Source organism: Macaca fascicularis, chromosome 18 (genome assembly GCF_037993035.2).
Source record: "Macaca fascicularis isolate 582-1 chromosome 18, T2T-MFA8v1.1".
In the NCBI taxonomy this organism is placed as follows: domain Eukaryota; kingdom Metazoa; phylum Chordata; class Mammalia; order Primates; family Cercopithecidae; genus Macaca; species Macaca fascicularis.
The window spans coordinates 49,631,220-49,656,326 of NC_088392.1; the positions used below are offsets into that span (position 1 = coordinate 49,631,220).

Consider the following 25,107-nt stretch of genomic DNA (forward strand, 5'->3'; position numbering starts at 1 on the left):
GAAATGTTGGGGCTTGAAATATGATGCCCTAAAATATGTTGCTTTGACATGTTGGGCTAAAGAAGCAGCCTCAAGGCCTCTCTGACTCCTGTCCCAACACCATCCCTTTTGTCTATTAGTCTTCTGTCTCTCTCAAAGCACAGAATGAGGCTGTTGTCTGAGGCTCCCTTATCTACGTAGAAACCAGATCTCCAAAACAGGAATGCAATTGCCTTCCATCTCTTCCCTGAAATTTCATTAACCAGAGAAGATTAAAATTCATATAACAGAGAAAGAGATTGAAAATTAAACACCACACCTAGGGCCCAGAAGGATTTCAAACTTTGTCCCAAACCGTATTTTGTTCGCTGATTCTATTCAATTTTGAAAGAGAATCATTCACAAGATAATGTCTGCCTCCTGAGTCCATTATTTCTCCCCTAAAAGTTATTTCCTTTTATACTCAATCTCCCCTTCCCCTGTTGAAAAGTATATAAGCATCTACACTCCATTGAGTTATTGGGCATTCTCCTGCAATTTCCCAGTGTTATGCACGTTAAAATGAATCTGTATGGCTTTTTTTTTTTTTTTTTTTTTTTTTTTTTCCTATTGATCTGCCCTTTGTCAGTTCATTTTGTGTGAACCTTCAGCGAGTGAAGAGAAAATCTTCCTTTTGGCCCGTACAGGTTTGGCACAGGGAACAGGGTAAACCAAATCTACTCTACTCTTCTAGGAGCTGCAGTCAAGGGAACCCAGGACCTGACAAGCTGGCAAAAGGGTCTTACCAATCAGATTTCCACTGGATCTCTGTCTATGGAATTTTGTCCAGCAGACAATAAAAGTTCTGCTTGTCTCTTTTTTCTTTCCAAATTTAAGATTAATGCAAGAAAAGGATTTGTATGACTCATCTTAGGTTTGGCAACTCTTGTGTGTGTTTTTTATAAATATTCACATGGTATGATCCTTTTTTCTCCCAGAAATTGTCTTTGTTTTTTCCTTTGTCTTTGACTTCCTGTGTCATTTTGTAATAAAGACAGGTACCATGGGGTAGAAATGGGAGCCCCCATAAGCCCATTGTGTGAGCCTTTCACAAACTGGTAAGTTTCACAGTTTTCATCAGACCAGCATCTGTTTAGATAACTTGTGCTCTGGATCCTCAAAATAAAAACCAGATAAGGTTGCCCTCTAGTCTTGTTTTATGTCCTTGAGAGCTTGACTTATGAACAAGTGAGAGCACTCTCTCTTGGTTTCCATCACTCAGGAGTATGTGATTTTCAGGTCATGTTCAGTGGACAGGCTGAAAAGTCTGGGAACCCCAACACATAAAATATGAAGCAGCACACTCTTTATTCTAAACATGCCAAGATCTCAGAGGAGTTTATCTTAATTGAGAGTCTCATGCAAAAGGGAATTTTGTTGTCTCTATTTTGTTGTTTGTTGAGTGCAGGGGAAGTCTAATTCCGACATGCCTGACCAATGTCACAGATTTAGTGGGTCTGTGACTAGAGGCATCCCAACACGTTTACATGTCCATGTGCTCAGGAGGAGATTAGAGTTATTATCCCCGCAAACATCATCCTTAACTGCCCATGGTAACAAAGATCCTTTGCTGTATTAGCATATCTCTGGAAGTAAATTTTGATGGAAGCTGGGGGCTGCCTCTTCTATGCCCCCTCCAGAAATATGTCTTGCTTATATGGTTAAAACTTATTCTAAGCCTGGAAAATTAATTCCTTGTCTTTCCATGAAGAGGTTTATTGGACTGAGTAGCTATTGACGTAAATGCACAATTAGAAATCCTCATTGTCAATGGTCAGACAATAGGACTTTCTATTTAAAAAAGATGTATACATTTGAAAAAGCTTTTGCAGATTCTCACCCAAAGCAATTGCCTTGTTTGTATTTATGGGATGATCAAATTTTAAAAGATACATAATAATGTCATACCTAGCCCAAGAAATAGTTTTGAGAAAATTAAACAAAACAAAAAACAGAAATATGACCTAGAACCAAAGTTAAAATCATTTATACACTCAGACTCCCTACTTTGATTCTCTGCATGATTTACAAAACTGTGCCCTTCCAGCCTGTGGTCCAGTAGTTAAGATTTCATTATTTTATTGCTGTGGCCTGGGTTTAACTCCTGGTCAGAAAACTGGTCCCCTAGAAATGTAAATAATTATGTGACTCAAAAGAGACATGCCTTAGCCTCCACTTGAATCTGAAGCCACAAGCAAGCCTGGCAGGCCACTCCCAGGTGGCGAGAGGCAGGGGCTGCTCCTGCAGAGCAGCTGCTGTGGCTCCCTTCACCTCCATTCCCTTGGCTCAGGTAAAAGGCTGGCTGCTCAGACAGCAAAAAGTGTGCTGCTTGTCCTATAAAAACCTAATAATCAAATACGTAAAAGCTTTCCTTTCTTAAAGCTCTATGGGCAGAAGTTGGCTTAATTAATAGCCAATATTTCAACATATACATATATTTTTAACATGTTTGTCCTCTTTTGAATTCTATCTGTAACATGGAAACGTCTTAGTTGACTAGATCCACCCCCCCACCACTTTTTTCCCCACTGAAACCTCTGTTAATTGAAAACTTAAGATCTCCCGAAACTGGCTCCTATAAGACTCGTTCTTTCATTTACTTCTGCCCCTCCTTTCTTTTGCCACATTTGATGCCAGTTGAAGGAATGTAAAAGAGACTTCTAGTGATTCTAAAACCCTCTGAAATACAACAACAAAAACAGCATCACTGACTCCCTCTTTTGGAGTCCTCTGTCTTTCTCACAGAAAACCAAGTGTCATAAACAGGTTCCTCCCTGATCTAAAGCCCTGCCCTCTTTCACACTGAGGTCCCTGATCTCTTTGGCTTTTGAATACATGTGTAGATATGTGTGTTGTATGTCTATTACAGGTATGTATATATCTGTACATGTGTTTGTGTATTGTCTAGAGGGCAACAAACAGACTTAGCGTAAACACTCATAAATTAAGTGAATAACTAGCTCAAAGTCTTTTAAATTCACGTCATTTTAATAATTTTCAGTAAATAAAATTAGTTTAAAATTTTTTTTAAAAATCTGATTTCAGGGTAGACATTTTTGCCTGGGCCTATGGATTAGATAGGTTTATACTGTCTCTAATAGATGTTATAAGGCCATAAAATAGTTGCTTCTATAATATTTTTGACCCTTGCTTGATTTGTCTGTGAGTTAAAGCTATGAGGGCTGCCTTCTGGAGTCCCACATAGCCTTGGGTAAATCTTGCTATGAGCTTATGTCTTTGGTTTTGAGCCTTTTGATTCTGGGGTTAGCTATGTGGCCAGGGTGAAGCCTGCGGACATATGTGTGTCTGCAGCACCTAGGCTATCAGCTATAGGGTAGAGCCAAATCTGATATGGCACCATCCTCCATTGCCCAGCTCTGCCTCTTGGTCATGCTAAGAGGAGCTGGATAATCCAAGTGTCATCTTTACAGTGCTGTCCTCAGTGCGGGGCTCCACACCTATTGTGTGAATCCAGGCTCAAAATAACAGTTAATGAGGCAGGATGAGCCAAGTTTTGCTGTTTTTAAAAAAAAAAAACCAAATAGCTCACTATTTTTCAAAAACAACTCAAATGTATTTGTTAAAAATGAATAAATTAGGTAAATATAAATGGGATAAATGTTTTCAAATGATCGTGGCACAGTTTCAAAATTCTTTCAGTAATTTAAAATCTTAAAGTCATGTAATGCTAAATCAAGTAATAGATAACCACAAAATATCTGAGTCATTTATATTAAAGAAATAAATAAAATACTAGAACATAAATTGCTATATATAGGTATAAATTTATTTGCTTTCTAAATTTCTTTTAAAAATAAAATATTTGGGTATGTGATTAAGTATGTTCTGTTCTACATAAAGTTGTTCTATAAAAAGCTTATATTGCTAAAAATTATAAAACAACTTTATTTTATAAATACTAATATGATACAAATTTAAATTGCTTACTTCTTAGATTTATCATAGTAAATTAGTTATTAAAGTTAAAATTGTAATTAACATATGTAATCGAAACTACTAAAAATAAAGAAAAGTATACAGAGAGGATAAGACATATTTTTGGTGAAAAAGATTTGAAAAAGACATAAGAATGGGGTTTTTTGTCCGGAGCTGCATGCCCCGGCCATAGCGAATAATAATTGAGGATTAAACGCCTGAGCTATATTCATTTCCACCCCACACCTTCTCCCTATCTTTGCCTTTTTTCCCCTGTACTAATACCTCATTAAAGATGGCGCTCTTCCTGCTTCTTCTTCACTCACTTTTCCCCGCGCCCGGGAAAATTGTTACTTAATAGCGCAAGCGCAACATGACGTCCGACCGGAGAAACCGAAACTAACCTGGCCACGCCCTTGGCAATGAGATCATTTCCGCCTTAGCCCAACCCCTTCCCTTCCAAGTGTATATAAGGCAGTGCATTACCGCCATTAAACGAGACTTGATCAGAGCACTGTCTTGTCTCCATTTCTCCTGTCTCTTGTTCCCCAAATTCCCACCCCTTCCTCCAGGGCCTGCTCTGACTATCCTGCGGGCCGGGATAGTTTTTATTACAGGTAATTTATCTACACATTATTTAAATGTTGTTTATAAATAAAGGAGTAAAATGATATAAGTAAAACTGAACAAATAAAAAATGCAAGTTATAAAAAATAAATCTCCTAAAATAAATTTGATGTGTAATCAAACTTACTGAAATTAAATAAATGTATTATAAAGATTTTTTAATTTTAGGTGAGCCTTAATATAAAAAGTACTCTAACACAAAACTAAGATGTGATGTTCTCCTTTAAACAACCTTTTTCTGGCCAGGTGCGGTGGCTCACGCCTGTAATCCCATTACTTTGGGAGGCCGAGGCGGGTGAATTAACTGAGGTCAGGAGTTCGAGACCAGACTGACCAACATGGTGAAACCATGTCTCTACTAAAAATACGAAATTAGCCAGGCATGATGGCGCATGCCTGTAGTCCCAGCTACTCAGGAGGCTGAAGCAGGAGAATCACTTGAATCCGGGAGGTGGAAGTTGCAGTGAGCTGAGGTTGTACCATTGCATTCCAGCTTGAGCAACAAGAACAAAATTCTGTCTAAAAACAAACCAACCAAAAAAAAATAAAAAAAATTAAAAAAATAAAAAAACAACCTTTTTCTGTAATAGTGATAAAAGTCAATATTTTTTTGTTCACTATTTGAATAAACTAAAAAATATTGAAAAGAGAAAGACAAAGAAATTCTGTATGGCTTACTGTCTTCATTAGGTCTTCTGATTATTTAGAAAACTATGTGTCTTCTTTATGAAAGACTGATTTGTTTTTTGAAATATTTTAATAATCCCTTTGGCTAAATTAAAGACTTTTATGTTACAATAACGTGATCTTATTTTGAGTAAGTATTTTAAATATTTATTTTTGAAAAAAAAACTTCCTAAAATCAGTATTAAGTCTTTTTGACCACAAACTAAGTTTAGGATGGTCCAGAGGACCTCTTAAGCCTCTGGAAGAGACGATAATTGGCTAATTTAATTGCTAAATTACATGGGAAACAGTTTCAAATAAGAAATAATGTTTAACTTTCTTTAGGTTATATTCATATGCATGCTCTCAATATATGTTCCAAAATTATATAATATTGCTAAAATTCTGATATGTATTGTGTATGTTATCAGTCATAATTATGATTAGTACATTTAATTGTTGTAGAACACTGAAAATGACAAAATTTCCTTGTCGATTGTGTCTTTAATTATGGCTATTTGAAAACTTGGCTGTCTACAGTAAATTGCTTTCTTCTGACTTCTTTTTTTCTGAAAGCATTTTGCAAATCCTAGTGTTGTTTCTTCAAGGAGGTTGATGGAAAAAACTAAAACAAGTACCCTTAAACTCAGGTTTCTGACAACTTTGAGAACATACCATTTGACTGAGTAAAAATTCTAAAACTCTAATGAAAAAATAAAAACTGGACTCATAAAATTGCTTACTTGACATCAGGCAGAGCAAGAATAACTACGTGGGGCTGAACTGATAAAGGACTAAAATGGTTTCTAATGACGTTTTATTTGATACATAAAATATTTTGTTTTCTAGAGTTAAGAAATTTTTTTCATTTTAACCTATCTATAGATTTACTGCAAGTTAGTCAAATATACTTAGTAAGAAAAACTGAAACATTTACCTTTTTCTCTACCTGAGTCCTCTAGAATTCAGAAATTATTTGTGAATATTCTCATTTTATGAAAATTTAGTTATTTGTATGAGGTCAAATAGAGTCTTTTTATGTTTTTGTTTTTGTTTTCTATATTAGGACACAATGGTAAATATTGGTCATTTCAAAAAGACTTTGACTGAAATGTCATATTTTCAGATATGACCATACTACTTTGAAATAATACGGTTGTCTTTTATGAAGCAAAAAAAAAAAAAAAAAAAAAGTCCCTTCAATAAAATTGGTCTGGCACTTTGTATACCTAGTTTTCTTACAGTGTTCAAGATCTTGTGGTAGGTAAAGAATGTCACTTTTTGACAGGCCCAGGAATCTCAGGATATTTTGGAAACCTCAAGGCAAGAGAAATATACCCAATTTGTACAGGTATTTCAGACCCTGTCTGATGGGTTGGCTTGGCTCCTAAGTCATTGACTTGCCTCTTAACTCTCATGAGGCCTTTTAAAAGTCCAATCTGAAGTTTCCTATAAATAAATTCAAGTAAAGTTAAAAAGAGCCATAGTCAAAATATATAGTCAATTTAGCACAATTCTTGCTAAAGTTATATAAATAATGAGATTAAAGACTAAACTTATTTTGCAAATAAATTAGTCTTACTGTGATTATCTTTGGTAGAAATGGGAGTAAGCGAGAAAAAATATATTTTAGAAGAAAACTATATTGCACCTGTTATTCAGTTCTAGATCCTAACCCTGCCCCTTGTTTTTGAGATCTTATTATTTACCTACAATCTGGACGAGATCCTGAATTTTTAATTTACTGTAATATCTGCCTGTGACTTATCCAGATTAACATTTTCCTTTTTTTTTTTCTACCCTTCTGGTTTAGAAGCACTAAAAATTAAAACTGTCCTTTAAAAACAATTGGAGCAAGTTAGCCAACATGGTTTTGAAGAAAAATTATTATAACAGCTTATATTTGGATACACTTTCTATATTTGTATATACAAACTACAAACCAGAAAAATCTGTGAGATAAGGACTGATCTCAAATGACCTTCCTACAAATTCTAAAGAAACTAGTTCATAGACTACTACAGATATTAACTTTTTCTTCTGTTTTCATAGAAATCCCTTTTATTAGCGATCTGTTTGGTTACATGATATATAAATGCCTGACTTTAACAGCCTATCTGCAACACCATCTTATAGGATAAAACACAACTGTTTAATTAGAAGTCCTATTCCCAGGAAGGGAAAACTGGTTAAATGGGATCCTCTGACATTCAGGTATGAGCTCAATTTTTTCCTCCATAGCCACTAACTCAGTTTTAAATATGTGAAACTTATGGGGACATTTTAAACAAAGAAAAGTTGGGGACCAGAGACTGACAGCCCAAAATATATTGCTATTGCATGCTAAACTAAAGAAGTAGCCTAATGTCCTCTCTGACCTTCATCTTCTCCCCTGTCTCACAATACATTGTCTCTCCCAAAGCATAGAATGAAGCTGTTTTCCGAAGCTCCTTTATCTGCCTAAAAACCAGACCCCCGAAGAAGAAAACAATTCCTTGCAATACTTTCCTTGAAATTTTGTTAACAGAAGATTAAAACTCCTGTTACAGAGGAAGATATTGAAAATTAAGCATCACACCTAGAGTCTAGACAAACTTTGAACTTTATCCCAAACAATTATTCTTTTCTTTCTTCCATTCAATTTTCAGAGCCTCCTTCACAAGATAATGTCTGTCTCTTGGGTTCATTCATTCTCCTCTGAAATCATTTATTCCTATGTCCCAATCTCCCTTCCTCTATAAAAAAGGGTATATAAGCATCAGTACCCCACTAGGTTACTGGTGAGAGAGGAGGAACGAAGAAATCACCAGTTAGGGTGGGTCCTCAGTTGAGTTCTTTCAAACAGAAAAAACAGCCTGCAGGCACAGAAATTGGAAACTAAAAGAACTTGCACAGAGAGGCTTGCCTGAGACCTGTCCACAGCCCCAGAGATAAGAAAGACTATGTAAGAGACTTGCCCAAACACGCCCACAATGGAAAATTCCATCCCCTGACATATGCACAGTAAGGGGAATAAAGCAACATGGAGTAAAGCAAGCTAAGGGCTGGCATGTGCACTAGGAGGAAGGTGTAGAGCTACCACAAATTCGCAACTTATGCAATGAGACACCCAGCCCTCACTGGTTTCTTATAAAAGCCTCTGTATTCAACTGTGAAACAGCAACCCAAGATTTCCTTAGCCATGAGACAAAGAACTTCAGGTCACGCCCCAGAAAACAAGGCCAGCTTCACTGGGTCATCACTTCTCTGTGATTCTGCCGTGCTATAAACATTAAAATAAATGTGAACGCTTTTTCACTTCTATTAAGCATCTTTTGTAGTTCATTTTCAGTGATCCCTCAGTGGATGAAGAGGGAAGCTTTCTCTCCTTACCCCTCTAAGGATGGTACCTGACACAGAGGAATCTTAGGACAATGTTTATTGAATAAATTTTATGAGCCAGGCAAGCATAGCTCGCACATGAGGCAAGTCACTTTAGGTGGAGAAGAGGGTCAGTGAAATTAGACAGTATATTGTCAAAATGGTTCAAAATTTTTGCTGTATATTGTAAAGAAATTTAATGTTATGTTTTATTAGGAAATAACTTTAAAAAAATCCAAAGTACTATCACTGTTGTTGCTATTATTCTTTTTCATTTCATTTGGGGGTTGGTCATTTGGTGGTAAATTTTGGTTTGACAGGAATTGAGGACTTGGGGAAAAGTTAATGAAATAATTCAGAAAAGAATACATTGAACCAATGTTCAATGTGATGATGATTTTTTTTTGTTTGCTGTTTCCAGAAGTAATCAGAATTTCAGTTTAATGATGGTTGAATCAAATTTTTCTCAATATTAATTAAGTTTAGGTTGAAGAATTTACAAAAAGTAAAGAATAAACTTCAGAAAATAAAACATTATAAAATGTTATACACTAAAAAAATACGTTAAATATTTTCTTATTTAAGATGTTGACATTTCATTTGGTTTATCTTATCTACTTCATATTGCTTTCAGAACTTTTAAATAGCTTTTGAAATTTTTAAAAAGTTAAACATTTTTAGATTTTATTCACAAATTATTCAAGTCTAAATGTTACATTTTAATGATGAAAATACATATAAATTGTATTTAAATAGTAAATTGAAAATGAATAAAATTAATACTGGTGTACAATTAATTTTATAATCCTAAATTTAAAAATATTTTAATAATTAAAATTTAAATTATATAAATATAAAATTTAAATTTAAAAATTACCCTAATCATATTGATTTAAAGTTATTTTTACTTTAAATTAAATATTAATTATTTTAAATTGAGAAGTATTTGAAAGAAATTACCAGAAAAATCCTATCACCTTAGACGTTGCTAACCTTTGGAAGCTATGAAAGTCAGTTTGAATAATTCCACTTGGTAGCAGTTTACACAAATACCCAACATCAAAAGTTTTACTCAATGCTGAGAAAAGGAAGTTCATATTCTCAGGAATTATTATATCCCCCTATATGATTGCAATCATAAATTTGAAATTTATTAAATATAAATGCAAAATTTTAAAGAAAGAATTAAATGGTTTGAAATGCCAATAATTCTTAGGCTAAAAAATAAAGATTGTCCAGGTCGGGGGATTGCTTGAGGTCAGCAGTGTAAGACAAGCCTGGCCAATATGGTGAAACCTCATCTGTAATAAAAACACACACATACACACACACACACAAATTACCTTGGTGTGGTGGTGCATACTTGTAATCCCAGCTACTTGGATGGCTGAGGTGGGAGGATTGTTTGAACTCGGGAAGCAGAGGTTGCAGTGAGCCAAGATTGTGCCAGGGCACTATAGCCTGGGTAGCAGAATGAGACTCCATCTCAAAAAAAAAAAAAAAAAAAAAAAAAAAAGCAAAGATTGCCAAAACAAAAAGTGAAATAAAAGATTAGAATAGAAACATACCAGCATAATCTTAAAATGTAAAATAAAAAAGCATAAAAATATATGCCAACATTTTTATTACTGTGATAAAATATACTTTTATAAAATATTTACTATTGAATATTCCTAACAAAATTATTATAGGTTCATTTTTAAAATATTAAAAGTTTCATGAAATAGTTATTCGGGAAATTAATCATTTGATGAATCAACTTTCAGCTGTTTCTAGTGAATTGACTCACAGCTAAATAATAATCACCTAAACCACAGCTATGAGATTAAAATCTCATGGAAAGGAACAAAAAGTTGGGAGATATGGATACCAATTATAAAAACAGAGTCAGAGACAGTTATACCGTTTGCAAAGTCTCCCAGCTAGTTAGTATCCAAACTAGCGCAGAGTTCAAGTGAACAGATTGTCTTCTGGTGTCTTTTCGGCTTTGTAACCCTTGTTGCAGGGAACAAAGAGGTGAAACAATATTATAACTCTCTTTGTTCATTTTGTGGAAAATTATTAAACAATGCATCCAATGCTACTCAATGACAGTGGTTAGCTCTGGATATGGAAGAACATTATTTCTCTTTTCTTTTTTGTGCGTGTGTGCCTCTTTTTGTATTTCATAGTTATTTTCAATTTATATGCTTTTTTCACATTAAGAAAAATCAGTACAATTTATTATGTTTAATATGGAAAAGAACTTGGAATAGTGAGCTATAGTAGCATATACTTAGTTCATTGATTTGTTAAATTTGCATTATAATAAATAACTTATTTGCTTGATGGGAATATGTTTTTGTCAATTTACACAGTCCATGGTTCCAAACATACTTTAAGTAGCTGAGTATTGTTGTTTTATTGTGTTTAAGTATTACCCAAGCAGGATGTACCAGTGAGAATAAGCAAAGCTTATACTGATACAAGTAAACTCCAAACCTCAGAAAGTTTATATTTCTTCCTCAAATAAATACAATGTGTGCATATACGTGGGTCTTTGTGTGTGTGTTGTCATGGCTCTATTCCGTATTACCCATTGATGAACAAGAGAAGAAAAAAGGGAATTGCGAATTACTTTTTTTGGTCAGAAAGTAAGTTTATTTTTGCTCACTTTTCGTAAGTCAAAAAAATTACATGGCTCACCTCATGGCAAGAAAAATGAGCAGTGTAGCCTCTTCAGGTTCAGGAAAGAAAGGAAAGTGGGCTATTGATGAATGGTAGTAATGCATACCAGATAAGATATTTTTCTTTTTTCCTCAGTCATAAGGGTTTCTAAAACTTGATGCCATCTTGGAAAATTACTCTTCCCCTGTACTTTCATTCTAGTGGCTCTGGTTTACCCCAGAAGTTAAAAAAAAAAAAAAAAAAAAAAAAAGGACATTCCTTTGACATCTATCAAACTCTGAGGATTAGGGGAGGACAAATGAGAGATAATGTATGTAAAGCACTTTGACTAGCTCAGCAGGAAGGAGCGATCTACATTCAAGGCACTATTAAAAAATATGCTGATGAAACAAGCCCTAGAAAGATGAAGCAAAAGAGAAAAGAAACAATTGTCAGCCCCCTTCTGCCTCCCTCAATTTCCCAAGGACCAAAAAAGAGCAAGACTTTCCAACATTGTCATCTCATGTTAATCCTATTTCAGCGGTTCCATGACTTTAGCCGCTCTGGCCAATACCAGCATATCAATAGTATCGCAATGGCCAACTAAAAGATTCTCTACAGAGTAAGTTAGACTCTATCTCTGGAATCCTTAGAACCTTAACAAGGATATTGTCTGCCTCTGTAACTTTAAAAGTCATTATGATTAGCATCTCCTGTATTTAATCAGCGTCCACTCTGCTGTTGACTGGCTAGATTTGCATATAAAATGCCTTATGCAGATAGCTAGGTCCTCTCCTTGTGTTTAAGGAAAATTAGCTGTTGGAGAGTAAAAACTAACCCCTAATTTGAAGAGGCAAGATTATGCAAATGAGGGGAGATGCAAATCTGGCAGTTTGTGTCAATGTAAATAAATCCCTTAATAAATAATTCTTATAAGAAAGGGGGAAAATAACAGCAACAACAAAACCCTCTTCCTGGGAAGGGCTGCATTCTTTAGTAAGTGCTCATGACTTTATGAAAGGCTCCTTCTCTTACATCGTATTATTTCCTCTTCTCTTATTTTCTTAAACAGAGGAAATGACAAGCACCTTCATTTAGAAAATTTTACCATTCTTTAGGACATATTTTTAAAATCTGTAATTGAAAGGATTCTAGTAGATGATATTAACGTCCTTCAATTACTTTTGTGTATATATTTGATATGGTTTGGATTTGCGCCCCCGCCTAAATCTCAGTTCCAGTTGTAATCCCCAATGTTGGATGAGGGAATTGGTGGAGATAAGTGGGTCACGGGGGAAGATTTCCGCCTTGCTGTTCTCGTGACAGAAGTGGGTATTCTCGAGAACTACTTGTTTTAAAGTATGTGGCACCTCCCCCTTTATTCTCTTCTCCCCCTGCTCTGGCCATGTAAGACGCCCCACTTTCCTCTATGCCTTCTGCCATGATTGTAACTTTTCTGGGGCCTTACCAGCCATGCTTCCTGTATAGTCTGTGGAACTGTGAGCCAATTAAAATTTTTTTCTTTATAAATTACCCAGTATCAGATAGATCTTTATAGCAATGTGAGAATGGACTAATACAAGATTACAACAGGAAAAGCACAGCAATATCTCCAAAACCAATGTTGTGTGCTTTGATCACTTTTGTAATGTTTTGTCAAATTTCGAATCCAAATTTGTGCTTCCGAATAAGCTACTTGTTTAGATTGGGTTGACGCAACCCTGCATAAGTTATGTGGTTACATTTAAGGTCTGTGTAGCAGTACCAAGAAACTTGTCTTTCTGTCCTTGTGACTCTCTGGAGCACAAATAAAGTTTTAATAAGTAGATTCTTGGGACTAATTAAGTGCTCTCTAACTGTCAAGCTGAATATCAGTGGGACTTGAGAAAGGAGCATTTCTACCCATGCTACAAAAAAAAAAAAAAAAAAAGCCTTTCCGAACACAATTTATATAAACATGAAATGTTGGGTCTCAGAACATGATACCCCAAAATATGGCACTTTGACAATTGAGAAAAACTGCAAAAGTGAGGTCAGTCTCACTTTCCCTCACCTTTCTCTGTGAAGCATGGTCATAAAGGAATTATCTGACTTACCTCACGTGAAGTAGGTCATGAGACGCTCATTCTGGAGGGCTCCTGATCTATATTCAGAGGAAAGGAATGCCACACGGAGAGGCTAAGAATAATCTGAACAAACAGGTCTTGCTGAGTTCCCTTTCATTTATTACCATTAATTAGGTCATATCTCTTTTTATCCAATTATATGTCTACATGACGGTCCGTTTTTAAAGAAACCTAAGCACAAAAATACCCTACTTGCCATAGGCCTTTGGGTCTTCGATTCTAAAGGCTCTGTGTCACATAAAACTTTGATTGATAAATTTATTATGCTTTTCTCTTGTTAATCTGTCTTTTTTTTATAGGGATGTCAGTCATGACCCTTTTGATGAGTGAGGGAAAGACATTAGTTTTTCTCCCCTACAGAAAGAAAGTAAAATAAAATGGGATCTTTTTCTTTCATAAGCTTTTCCTAGCATCATGTCCCCTCAATATTGTGAATCCCAAATAACAGGCTGAGTGAGGAGTGCACAACTAAGAGAGACGAGAGAAATCAGATTGGTGTTGTGATATCCTGCCATACATTCTTTTTCTGACTAGTGTATCTTGTGATGATCACTTGAGTTAAGTGGTTGTGTCTTTCTCCCATATCAACCTGTATCAGATGACTGATATAGTAATGTAGAGTAGGTGGCTCTGCGTAATGGGAAAAGAAGTATGGCATTCAAGATGATCATGGAAAAGAAATATTATCTAGACCACATCAACTTAATGAGGATCCCAAAATGCTCCGTAACTCTGATAGAAGCTACTTTTGGCAGGTTACATTGATTCCTAAGAATTAATTTATTCATAAAAAAGAAAGCATTTTCTCTCACTCTTTCAGAAACAGTCCCACTAACATGCACAAACACACACATTTCCTTTTACTCTGAATAATGACTTTTCTTTTACTCAGCCATGATTAACCTTTCCTTTTTATTTACTTTCAATAGAGGGAGAGGCAAGACATTACACTGTAACTAGCTAACTCTTAAGCAGTTAGCTAACTCCTTGGTGGTTGGCTGAAAATAAAGCTTCTATTCTTTTACAGAGTCTGAGATTTGCAGTAAAGTGGATCCCAGGACATCAGACTGATGACATTGACTAGTGGCAAGATAGTTCTGCTCCTATTCCCTTTCTTCCCCCTTTAATTGCCCCATAAAAAGAGTTGAAAGGCTTAGCTCTTAATAACTACAGAGATCAGAATACATGGTGAACAAAACAAAATATTAAAAGGCAAACCCTGTACAACTTTCAGAAGAAATCTAAATTGCAAAGCTTGAAATCAGCAGGGTCTCCCGTAATGGTTTTTGGAAATACGGCACTTAGTTTTGCTTTCAGCCCCATTTGTTCTCACATTTCTCTGAAACAAATCATTATTCTTTTCTCAATTCTCTTAATCTCATATTTTACTTTTCTTAAATTCAATAGATAAAATATAATTATGTTTTGAAAATTCTATCTTCTCCTTAGAAGAAAATTAGAGCCCTCCTTTATATGTGGCTAATTGAGGGCTGGGGCCTGCTCATGTAGGCAGATAAGCACCTTGGATATTTAATCAGAAAAAAGGATTTCATTTTTATGTAGGTGTCAAGTAAGCATTATCTGTAACCAAGATTTTATTTATTTCTTTTTAGTTCATTTTTTAAAAATGTATTTTCCAAATTGCAGGTAATTTTCCAAATTACCTTGGGTTTGAGGAAACTGTTCCTCACTTGAACATACCACTCCGTTGGCATTCTGCTGTTATGTAAGTATTTTCATAATTAAGCAACAATAATTTCTCAGCATTGTGTGCCTTGAAATGTTCCCCCAAAAACAGAAGTGCATAGTCATAAAAGCATGCCTTTTCTTAAGCACAAGTGTGAAGAATGAAATTAAAACTATCAGCACCCTAGTACCTGTTCCTGGCAGAGGAAACGGATTCCCCTTTGATCTGTCTGTTAGCAAAGTAGACAATGGGCACGTCTTTACCAAATTCTCTTTCCTCTTCAGCATGAAGTTTCTGTACAGCTTCAAACTGTTCTTGCACCGAACAGCTTAGACAATCACTTGGAACCACTTGCAATTAGGAACAATTAACCTCCTTTTCTCAGAAATTGTATCCTTAAATATTTCTTTGGTTTTAGTACTCTTCATGTTGTGTTGAAAAAAGTACAGATGGTAGTAGAATGAGTTTTAAGATAGTAACAGTTCAGAATAAACTGTTTTATGAAATGACAGGAACTACAAGAAATTTAGAACCTGAAAGAATTTTAGAGATTGTGCTCTCCTGTAGATTTTAGAACTTGACTCTGCAGAACCCTCAGTGAACATAGCTCAGAGTGAAAAGAAAACTGAACACCTTGAGCTCTGCCACTTTGCCCCAACCAGCATGATTCCGCTCAGTCTGCTCAATATTTGGGAGTCTGTGTTAGAATATTTTGTTTTGGAAAGAAAAATCCATTACTAAAAGGATAAACTATATATGTAAAACTATTGTTATATTTGCAAATCACTAATTTAACCAATGCATCCATTTGAAAGTTGAAGAAGCGAAGTCCGAAAGTAGTCTAAATAAAAAAGTAACAGCTCAAACTAGAAATCTGCCTGTTTTATATCTAATTCTATTTTCTGTTTTTCAGTATAATACTGCCTTTGTCACTCGTCGCTAAGCTGGTCAGACAAATAATTCGAAGAAGTGGGGGTGCCAGGTGCAGTGGCTCACACCTGTAACCCCAGAACTTTGGGAGGCCAAGCCAGGCAGATTGCTTGAGCCCAGAATTTCAAGACCAGCCTGGCCCACTACATATTTTTGTAAATAAAGCTTTATTGAAACAAAGCTATGTTCACTTGTTTTTTCATATTGTCTATTGCTGTTTTCATGCTTCAGTGGTAGAATTGAGCAGTTTCAATAACAACTATATGACTATTTGGAGCCAGAAATTTGAATGTAATGGAATATATGCTGAATGTTAATAAGAAACAAAGGAGGAATAAGGTCCTTGATCATTACGAGGTGTCTTAAAGGTAAGCTAAAGAATTTTGACTTTGATCCATAGGCAATAGGAACTATTGTGGATTTTTACTTAGCAGGGGAGTGAAGTGATGAACGACATACTTTGGAAAGCTTTATAAGGCATAATGAGGAGGAACTATCAGAGTCTTGAGAGAAAAGAAGTAGATGAAATGTTATTTCCTTTGTGTCCCTCATATCTTCTTTCATATCTGTGGACTCAGCAACTGCTCTCATGGTAGGATAAAAGCTGTGACTCAAGGATAATGTGATAATGAAATGCATCTCTTTCTAGCTCTCTAGTCATGCCACATATTATAGAATACACAGGATCACACCCACTGCACCACCAAAATGCCCATGCTTGAAAAATTGTGATGGGAAGAAAGAAGTTCCGGCACCTGGGAAAGGAAACATTAGCAGAGAAGAAGGAAGTGTCACAAGGGAGGTTGAGTCACACCAGAGACACCCTCAGCCACTTCCCAATTAGATCACTGGTGGCCTTTATGGGCACTCAAATGAAGTGCATGATCAGGAAAGGATTGGAGAAATACTTACCTAAGAGTTGCCCAACTGGCAGAAAAGCTGTCCTCTGGATGAGTGGGGTTAGAGTTGAAAGGTTTGGGTTTTTTTGTTGTTTTTTGTTTGTTTGTGTTTGTTTTTGCTTTTTGTTTTTTGACGGAGTGTCGCTCTGTCACCCAGGCTGGAGTGCAGTGGCGCGATCTTGGCTCACTGCAAGCTCCGCCTCCTGGGTTCAGACCATTCTCCTGCCTCAGCCTCCCGAGTACCTGGAATTACAGGCGCCCGCCACCATGCCCGGCTAATTTTTTTTTGTATTTTTAGTAGAGACGGGGTTACACTGTGTTAGCCAGATGGTCTCGATCTCCTGACCTCGTGATCCTCCTGCCTCGGCCCCCCAAAGTGCTGGGATTGCAGGCGTGAGCCACTACACTCAGCCTGGAGTTGAAAGGTTTTATGAGACTGAACTTAAACTTGATCCCAAAAGTTGGCTGGGCAGAGCGGCTCACATCTGTAATCCCAGTACTTTCGGAGGCCGAGACGGATGGATCACTTGAGGTCAGGAGTTCGAGACGAGCCTAACCAACATGGCGAAACCCGTGTCTACTAAAAATACAAAATTAACCAGGTGTGGTGGCAGATGCCTATAATCCCAGCTACTCGGGAGGCTGAGACAGGAGAATCACTTAAACCTGGGAGGCAGAGGTTGCAGGAAGCTGAGATTGCACCACTGCACTCCAGGCTGGGCGACAAGAGCGAAAATCTGCCTCAAATAAATAAATAAATAAATAAATAAAAAGTCGCATACTTTTCTCATTCACTTTGCCTTGGTGAGTCAATGAGTAACCATGGGGATCCCTAATGGCACTCGAGCCTCCTCTACTTTGCCATGCCCTTTTCCTCCTTCACCTGTATTAATTCACACTTTTCATTTTCATTTGATGTTTCAACACTTGTTTATCTATTTTCAATCACAGAGTTCCTCAATTTGTCCAAGTGCATTCATTTGATGATGAATTTTGTGGTGGATGAGCAAGTCGTTGCCTCATGTCCTCCAGGGTACTTTCACAGTTCTAGTCATTGTATGGTTGCTTACTTAAAGAATGTGAGAGGGTATTTTACTGAATTAATTTTGCTGTTGGTGAAGTTAGAGGGAGACCATTTAAGCAAACAATTATATAGTCTACGTGTCAGAAAAGAAATGTGGGATTGTCAAAGACATAGTGACTTAAAGGCCTTTGACAAGACCAGTTAAATCTCAAAGAAAGGTGAGCTCAGTCATCATCACAGCCCAAGGAAGGGAGCCCTGTCCCTCACTTTCCTAGCAGGCTGCTCCTTGTTTGCTCTTCCGGCTCTGGTGAACGCTTCGGTTTGCAGCAGGCCCTATAACATTGCCATGCATAACAATCTGTCACTATTATTCATGGCTTTTCTCCAGTCTCCATACTTTTGACATTGCCATTAAAGAGATTCAGTGTGCTTAGTAGCTCTTTAAAAAATAAATAATTGAAAGCTAAATTATATTAAACTGAGCCAATGCTGACCCCTTCACCTCAGTCCATTGCTATCTCCTTAAATGTATTCCTTCTTAAATCATATTGTAATTTGGAGATGCTGAAGTCTAAGTTTTTTGACTCAAATGCAGTTCCTTCTGATGCATAATTCATTTTCACTTTGTTACTGGTGCTGCACATGCAATCGCTTTTTTGGCAGCTAAATGTAGGATGAAATCAACAACTCTGTAAAGGGTGAAGAATCGGAGTGGACATCTTGGCAGAAGAAATATTAAGCATGTCACAATGTTTTGTACTCTGTCTGGTGAAATGGAGACAAAAACCTCCAACAATCCTCAGTTAATGGGAGAGAATGGCATTTTACGGCTGAAAATTATCTACCACTGATGTCATGCTGATGTTGCATTTAATTATTCTACACATCGCAGAAGACAATGACTTCTGAATGTTTTCGAGCCTCACAATTATTTGATGAACATCGTTTTGGAGTTTTGCTGTTTGTAATAAAGAAAGCTCCCGTGGTTCAGTTTTCCTGTCACTCTCATATTCCCTAAGGGGTTCCAATCCCCAACCAAGCATATGATCTTAAAGCAAACAGAAACTAGGCAGGGATGTCTCAGAGTGAGGAGATTGTCAGCGTAAATAGGAGTTTGGATGTTTGAAATATTAGGTAAAATTAGAGCTGTGACTGAACATTAAGTCGGCCTTAAATTATGAAGCAAAAAGACCTACTATTATACACATCCAGAGATGTACCATTTCAATGGAGCTTTGAAAATACATGTTGTAGCCTGGGTGGCATGGCTTATGACTGTAATGCCAGCACTCTGGGAGGCCTAGATGGGAGGATCATTTGAGCCCAGCAGTTCAAGACCAGCCTGAGCAAGATGGCAAAACCCCATCTCTATCAAAAAAAAAAAAAAAATTAAAGATACAAAAATTAGCCAGGCATGGCGGTGCACACCTGTAGTCCCAGTTACTCAGGAGGCTGAGGTGGGAGTATTGCTTGAGTCCAAGAGGCAGAGGTTGCAGTGAACCAAGACCGTACCATTGCACTCCAGCCTGGGCCATAGAGCAGGACCCTGTCTCAAGAAAACAAAAACAAAGTGTATTCTTTCTTCAAAATAGTTGTAAAATCAGAAAGTTTGCTTTTGGTGCCCTCACATTGCTTAAAAAAAAAAATGCTGATCATGTAACACATAAAATTTAGCAACATTCATGCTAAATTAAAACAGTAAAAAATTAAAATTGCTTAACCTTTTAAAAATGTATTATCACAAGATATATTTCATCAGTGAGCAGCAAAAACAAAAAATGTGCTCTACTACATTTCCTAATCTTTAGTCCCTGTCCTATTTCCTATCTTGTGGAAAATTCCACCACTAACTCTTCCCTCAGCTCCTACCTTTTTGGCAAGGCCTTTTTCAGGTACTAGGTCATGACTGTCTGTGATGTGAGCATTCCAAATGCATAATTATATATCCATTGTTTCAAATTTCATAATTGAGGACCATGAAGAAGACCGTGTGAGCATGAATGTGTGCAAGTGTGTGTGTAAAATGCAGGAGGAGGAGGACAGACAGTATTCCTTCTATTTACTAGAAATTCTAGTAATTAAGCTGTTACCTTTTCGGACTGTTTACAACAGTGTGCTGCTGTATTGCGTTGACTCTTTCTGAACATCCTCGTAGGAGACAATTGAAGATAAATTTTCAGAAACAAGGGATAAACAACCCAAAAGGTGAACCGGTTGGAGGGACTGCTTGATCAGGGCTGATTAAAAAAAATAAATCTTTGTAACTTGATGCAAGGACAATGAGTGACTAAGGTAGGACACAGAGAAGAACATTGTACATTGCTCTCTCATCCATTCAGAGTGACAAATTTGAAAGGGAAGAGATTTATGAGGTTCAAGGGTAGCTGTGGGATAAAATTTAGTCAATCAGTCAACATACTTACACGGAATCCTGAAATGAGCAAGCCCCGTGCTAGGCACCAAAGGAATATCTGAGAACTGAAAGACAGCCTGAAGCCCTCGTGGAATTACTTAGGTGATAACAACTATCTCAAAATCTTGAAAGAGACACTGAAAGTGCAGTATCAGATAACTCCCATGAACACTTTTTAAATGATCTACTCCACATTGCAAGAATCAGAATCCCTCTTGGTCGCAAAGGAACCCCATTATTTCAGCATGCCCTTTAAGATTAAGTAGTATTCATTCATAGTTTTTCTGTTTACAAAAGTTTCTTCAGGCCAAGGACAATGGCCCTTCTGCTTGGGTGTGTATTGTATGTATTTTCTGGCTTGTTTATTCAGTAAACTAAAAAGAAAAATTGATTTTAGCAGACCATGTCTTTTTTGTTCTAAATTTCATGAAGGACGGAAGAGGTTTCCTAGGTAGTGGATTGACCGTGGATTACCTTTGGCTTGGATATTGCAATACCTATGAAGGCAAGAAACTTCTCTGGAATATCACAGCCCCTCCTAGCCTTGCTCTCTCTGGATATCAGTATAGGTTTATGATACTTCATAGGCAATAATTCTGTTACTAAGGAATGGTTACTTAAGTAAGTCCAATCAAGTCAATGGTTGCAAGAAGATATTTTTGTTGACTTTTTCCTCTACTATCTCTTTTGGTATTTCCATCCTCCCTCTTCTCTTTCATTTTATTAGATTGTCTCTTGTACTGAAAGAGTTGTCTAAAAGATCTACCTACCAATATAACTAAGCCAGGTGACAGACATCATGGATCATGATACTAGTATCTAAATTTAATAAGGATTTGCAAAGAAAAGACTAAGTTCTCTAAGATCCAAAATATTAACTTGATAAGGCAAGAGTATGAAAGACATTTTGAAAGTTCATCTGACCCCACGGCTTGTTATGTGCACAGCCTCACTCAAATACTGCCTACTCAGGAAGTTCAGCCCAATTCCTAGTCAACTCAATATGGGTTTATATAATTCCCCTTTAGAGAATCTAGAGAGGAATTATGAAAGCACTCTACTTGATTTACAAAAAACAAACAAACAAAAAAAAAAAACAGATACTTGGAAAGACCAATGAAATTCTTTGTAGAAGACTAGTGATATATATTGACTCTATTTAAATAAAAAAAAAAAGTCATACTTGTAAAACAGAAAAGTTAGAAAATTATTTACATTTTCTTCAAAATGCAGTGTTCTAATAAAAATAACCAATTCCAAGATCAACACTTTTATCCCCTTAATTGCTAGCAGCAATGATTTATTATCTGTCTTTAGTTTTCTTGACCCCTTCACGGAGTGCCCATACATTCTATTTACCCATTGGTCTCTAGTACAGGAATCAGTTAAGTGTTTCGTATGATCCAAAAGCAAATATTTATTTAACATTTCAAAGGGTTATAAAAACAAACACACAAAAACCAAAAACGAATATGTAAAAGACTGACAAAAGATCATAAGTAGCCTGCAAAGCCTACAATATATACTATATGGTCTTTTATTTAAAAAAAAAAAAAAAGTCAGTCTTTGTTCTAATAAGTAGAGCTAACCCTGTAAGTATGTATAAAATTCCTGAAAGATAAAGCAATGATCAAATTTGGAGAGGCTTGTGAATTGTGCTTTGAAAAACACTGGCATTTAATTAAATGGTGAAGCTAGAAAAGGCAGTAGAAAGAAATACGGGAGGACTCTTATACTCAAAAAAAGTCATTGAACATGAAAAAAAATGCAGGATGAAGAACTCAGACAATCACTGATGGACTGTGTTTGTGGTACTGAAACCAATGGGAAAATACCAGAAGCTGTGGGATGATGATATTCAAAGGTCACACTAATCTAAGCCTATATTACAAGTTCAATACATGAGACTGAAAACCTGAGCAAAATTTACTGCCAAAATGGAACAGGAAAGCAGAGAAACTCACAAGCAAGAAATGTCAAACAAGATGAGCAGAAATATTGGTGACTTGGAATATAAGCCCAAAAGTTAAACAAGGGCCATTGGTTGTGTTTAAAAGGAACTCCAAAGAAAGGATGGTCTCCTAATACCATATTTTTCTTTTAAATGGTATGCAACTGTGTTTGCCATTTGGAATATATTTTCACTTTATGTTCTGCCTGTATCTAAAATGCAACACTTCTAAAATTTAAATGATCATAATGCTCAAAAAATTAGCTCCTTTTCTAGACCATCAGAGGATGGTGGATTTTATCCACCACCCACCAGATGAATTGGTGAATTGGTGTGTGGCCAACTCCCTTAAGAATCACCTTGGTCTTGGCCTCAGTTCAGTGCAGTGAAGAAATCTATCATTCTGTTCAACTCTGCCTCAAATAACTTGTAGGCAAAAGTGACACGTGCCTGTCTGTAACATCAGAAAAGCCAAGAAAGGTGATGTAATGAGTAACAAAGCAAATTTCCCCCAGACGTTTCCATGGAATCAACAAAATTAAGGTACATTACAAAAAGAGAGTGATAAATATATGTAATATAACATACACTTCTCAGCTTTGAACCATAGTATTATAGACTGAACTAAAATTCTGTAAATACATTCCCAGCTCCTACATTATAGTGATGTCAGCTCTTGTCATCTGAGCAATTGTCTAGATAGTAAGCCACATATGACTCTGAGGTAGAGCTTTGAATGGGCTGATGCGTACTATGAGGATGCTGTGAGTACCTAGGTGCTCAAAAAGAAGAGTACCTCACAGATGTCTATTAAAAAATAATGTGAAACTTTCAAGGAAAGTATTATGTGCTCAAGGAAGAGTTTCCCCTTTAAAGTCATCTCTTCTTATAATTGTAATATAAAGATCAATATGCAGCTCTGGTGACCTTTCTGATTTCACCAGACAGAGCTGAAAGTTAGTCTTGTTATTTTATGGATCTCAAGGTTATATATATACATATATATATATATGTATATACATATATGTGTGTGTGTGTATATATATATGCATGATACCCTGAGATCCATAAATATCTCAATATCCATAAATATCTCGACCATATGTGTATATATATATACACACACATACATTTTTACATATATATATGAGCTTGAGATCCATAAAATATATATATGGATCTCACATATATATAATGTATATATGTGTATATATATGATGTGTATATATATGATTTATATATATGTGTGTATATGTAATGATATCCTGACAATAGAATATCATTCTATATATGCATATGTACATCATATATACACACACATATATACATCATACATATACATATATATGATGATGATTGCCTGATTGCCAGGATATTCAACTCATTCATTCATCTTAATCACTTGGCTTCAAGTGTTTTTGCTCTTTAAAAAAAAAAAGTTGATGCTAGCCTGGGGCATCTTATATTAAAAACAGTAAAATATTTAAAACGTTAAAAACATTATCCTTGACCCAGTCACATCTTATGTGCTAAGAGCCTTGAATGCAAATGAAACCTATTAGAGACAATAAAATGCAGACTCTAATATTTCTTTTTACCTTTAAAAGCAGCGTGGTTTTTGGGTGCTAGCAGGAGAGGGGATAAAAGGTATGTGTTACCCACTCATCACTTGAGATTACCTCTTTCCTTACAGCACATGGACTCTAAACTTCCCCCTTTTGAAAATCTGGCCCTTTGTGTTTGCCTTACCTCTTTCAGTAACTATCATTTTTAAAATTTAAGTATCTCTGGACAAGTTATCAAATGCTATCTGTGTGCTTTAGTAAGAACGATTTCATTAGATTGCTTCCTCTCATTGGTGAAATCAGAATAGCATGAGAATACTATTGATCTGAAAGTGAGAAAAGATGGGTCATGAAAAAGGAGCAAAGAGGACACGTATCTTGAAGGGATGAAGAAAAATAAAGGTAAACTTCAATGACGTTGCAATTTTACTAGGGCTTTCTCTGACCACTCTGGTTCTTTGGTTGTTTCCCTTAACTCCTGAGGTTAAGTCTGACTGATTTTCTTTTCCCTTTAAAATAGTATTCAGCAAACACCACACATGTGTTGAGTTTGAAAGGAGAAGAATGCTACGAGCTCTCAAAGGAGTGGTGGAAATTATAGGTAGCAAAAATGTAATTATCCAACTTGGAGTTTTTCCAGGCCGGATCCACCTGATCAGAGACATTAGAGCAAATGCATTACACTTTTAAAAAGTCTCCTGCTGAGCTCACTGAATGAAAGTAATATCATATTGCCTATGGTTCTGGTAAATAAAAAGCATCATTAACAATAACACAATGTGAAGAGCCTGCTGAAATGATATACTGTATTTAGCCTTGATGGTCCATCAAAATCATGAGCCTGGCTTTGGAAAGGGCTGGACGCACTGGAGGGGCAAACAGTAATGATTAAAAAATGCAGTCAGAGTGAGAACAAAAATCTTTCCAGCTTCTTCTTACAGGAACTTTCTTCTTCAAAATCAATCACACTTGGAAACTTATTCCACTTCAGAATAGGAGAGGGTATTGTACTGAATGTGTGTAAATAAAAGGGTTTGTTCTATTCTGGCACAATGGCACAATCTCCAAATCAAGGCAGATGCATTTGCAGTGATGGGTCTCTGGCTGGGTACAGAACTGGCAAAGCTGAGAATGAAAGAGATCAACAGTGGATGGGGAACAATGAACGTGTCACTCCCCATTCTGAACAGACTAATTTCATAAAATTTACAAATATTTTGAAGTGTTTTTCATATGCAGATATTGCCTGTAAGTTATGA

The 25,107-nt window shown here is 36.1% G+C and overlaps 1 long non-coding RNA gene across 1 annotated transcript; it reads left to right on the forward strand.

The window, feature by feature from the left end:
- The first annotated feature begins 7,234 nt into the window (after positions 1-7,234).
- On the forward strand, positions 7,235-16,162 carry LOC135968173 (uncharacterized). The gene is made up of 3 exons (XR_010582730.1): positions 7,235-7,461; positions 15,027-15,105; positions 15,980-16,162. It is a non-coding gene; the product is annotated as an uncharacterized lncRNA (long non-coding RNA).
- The last annotated feature ends 8,945 nt before the right edge of the window (positions 16,163-25,107 follow it).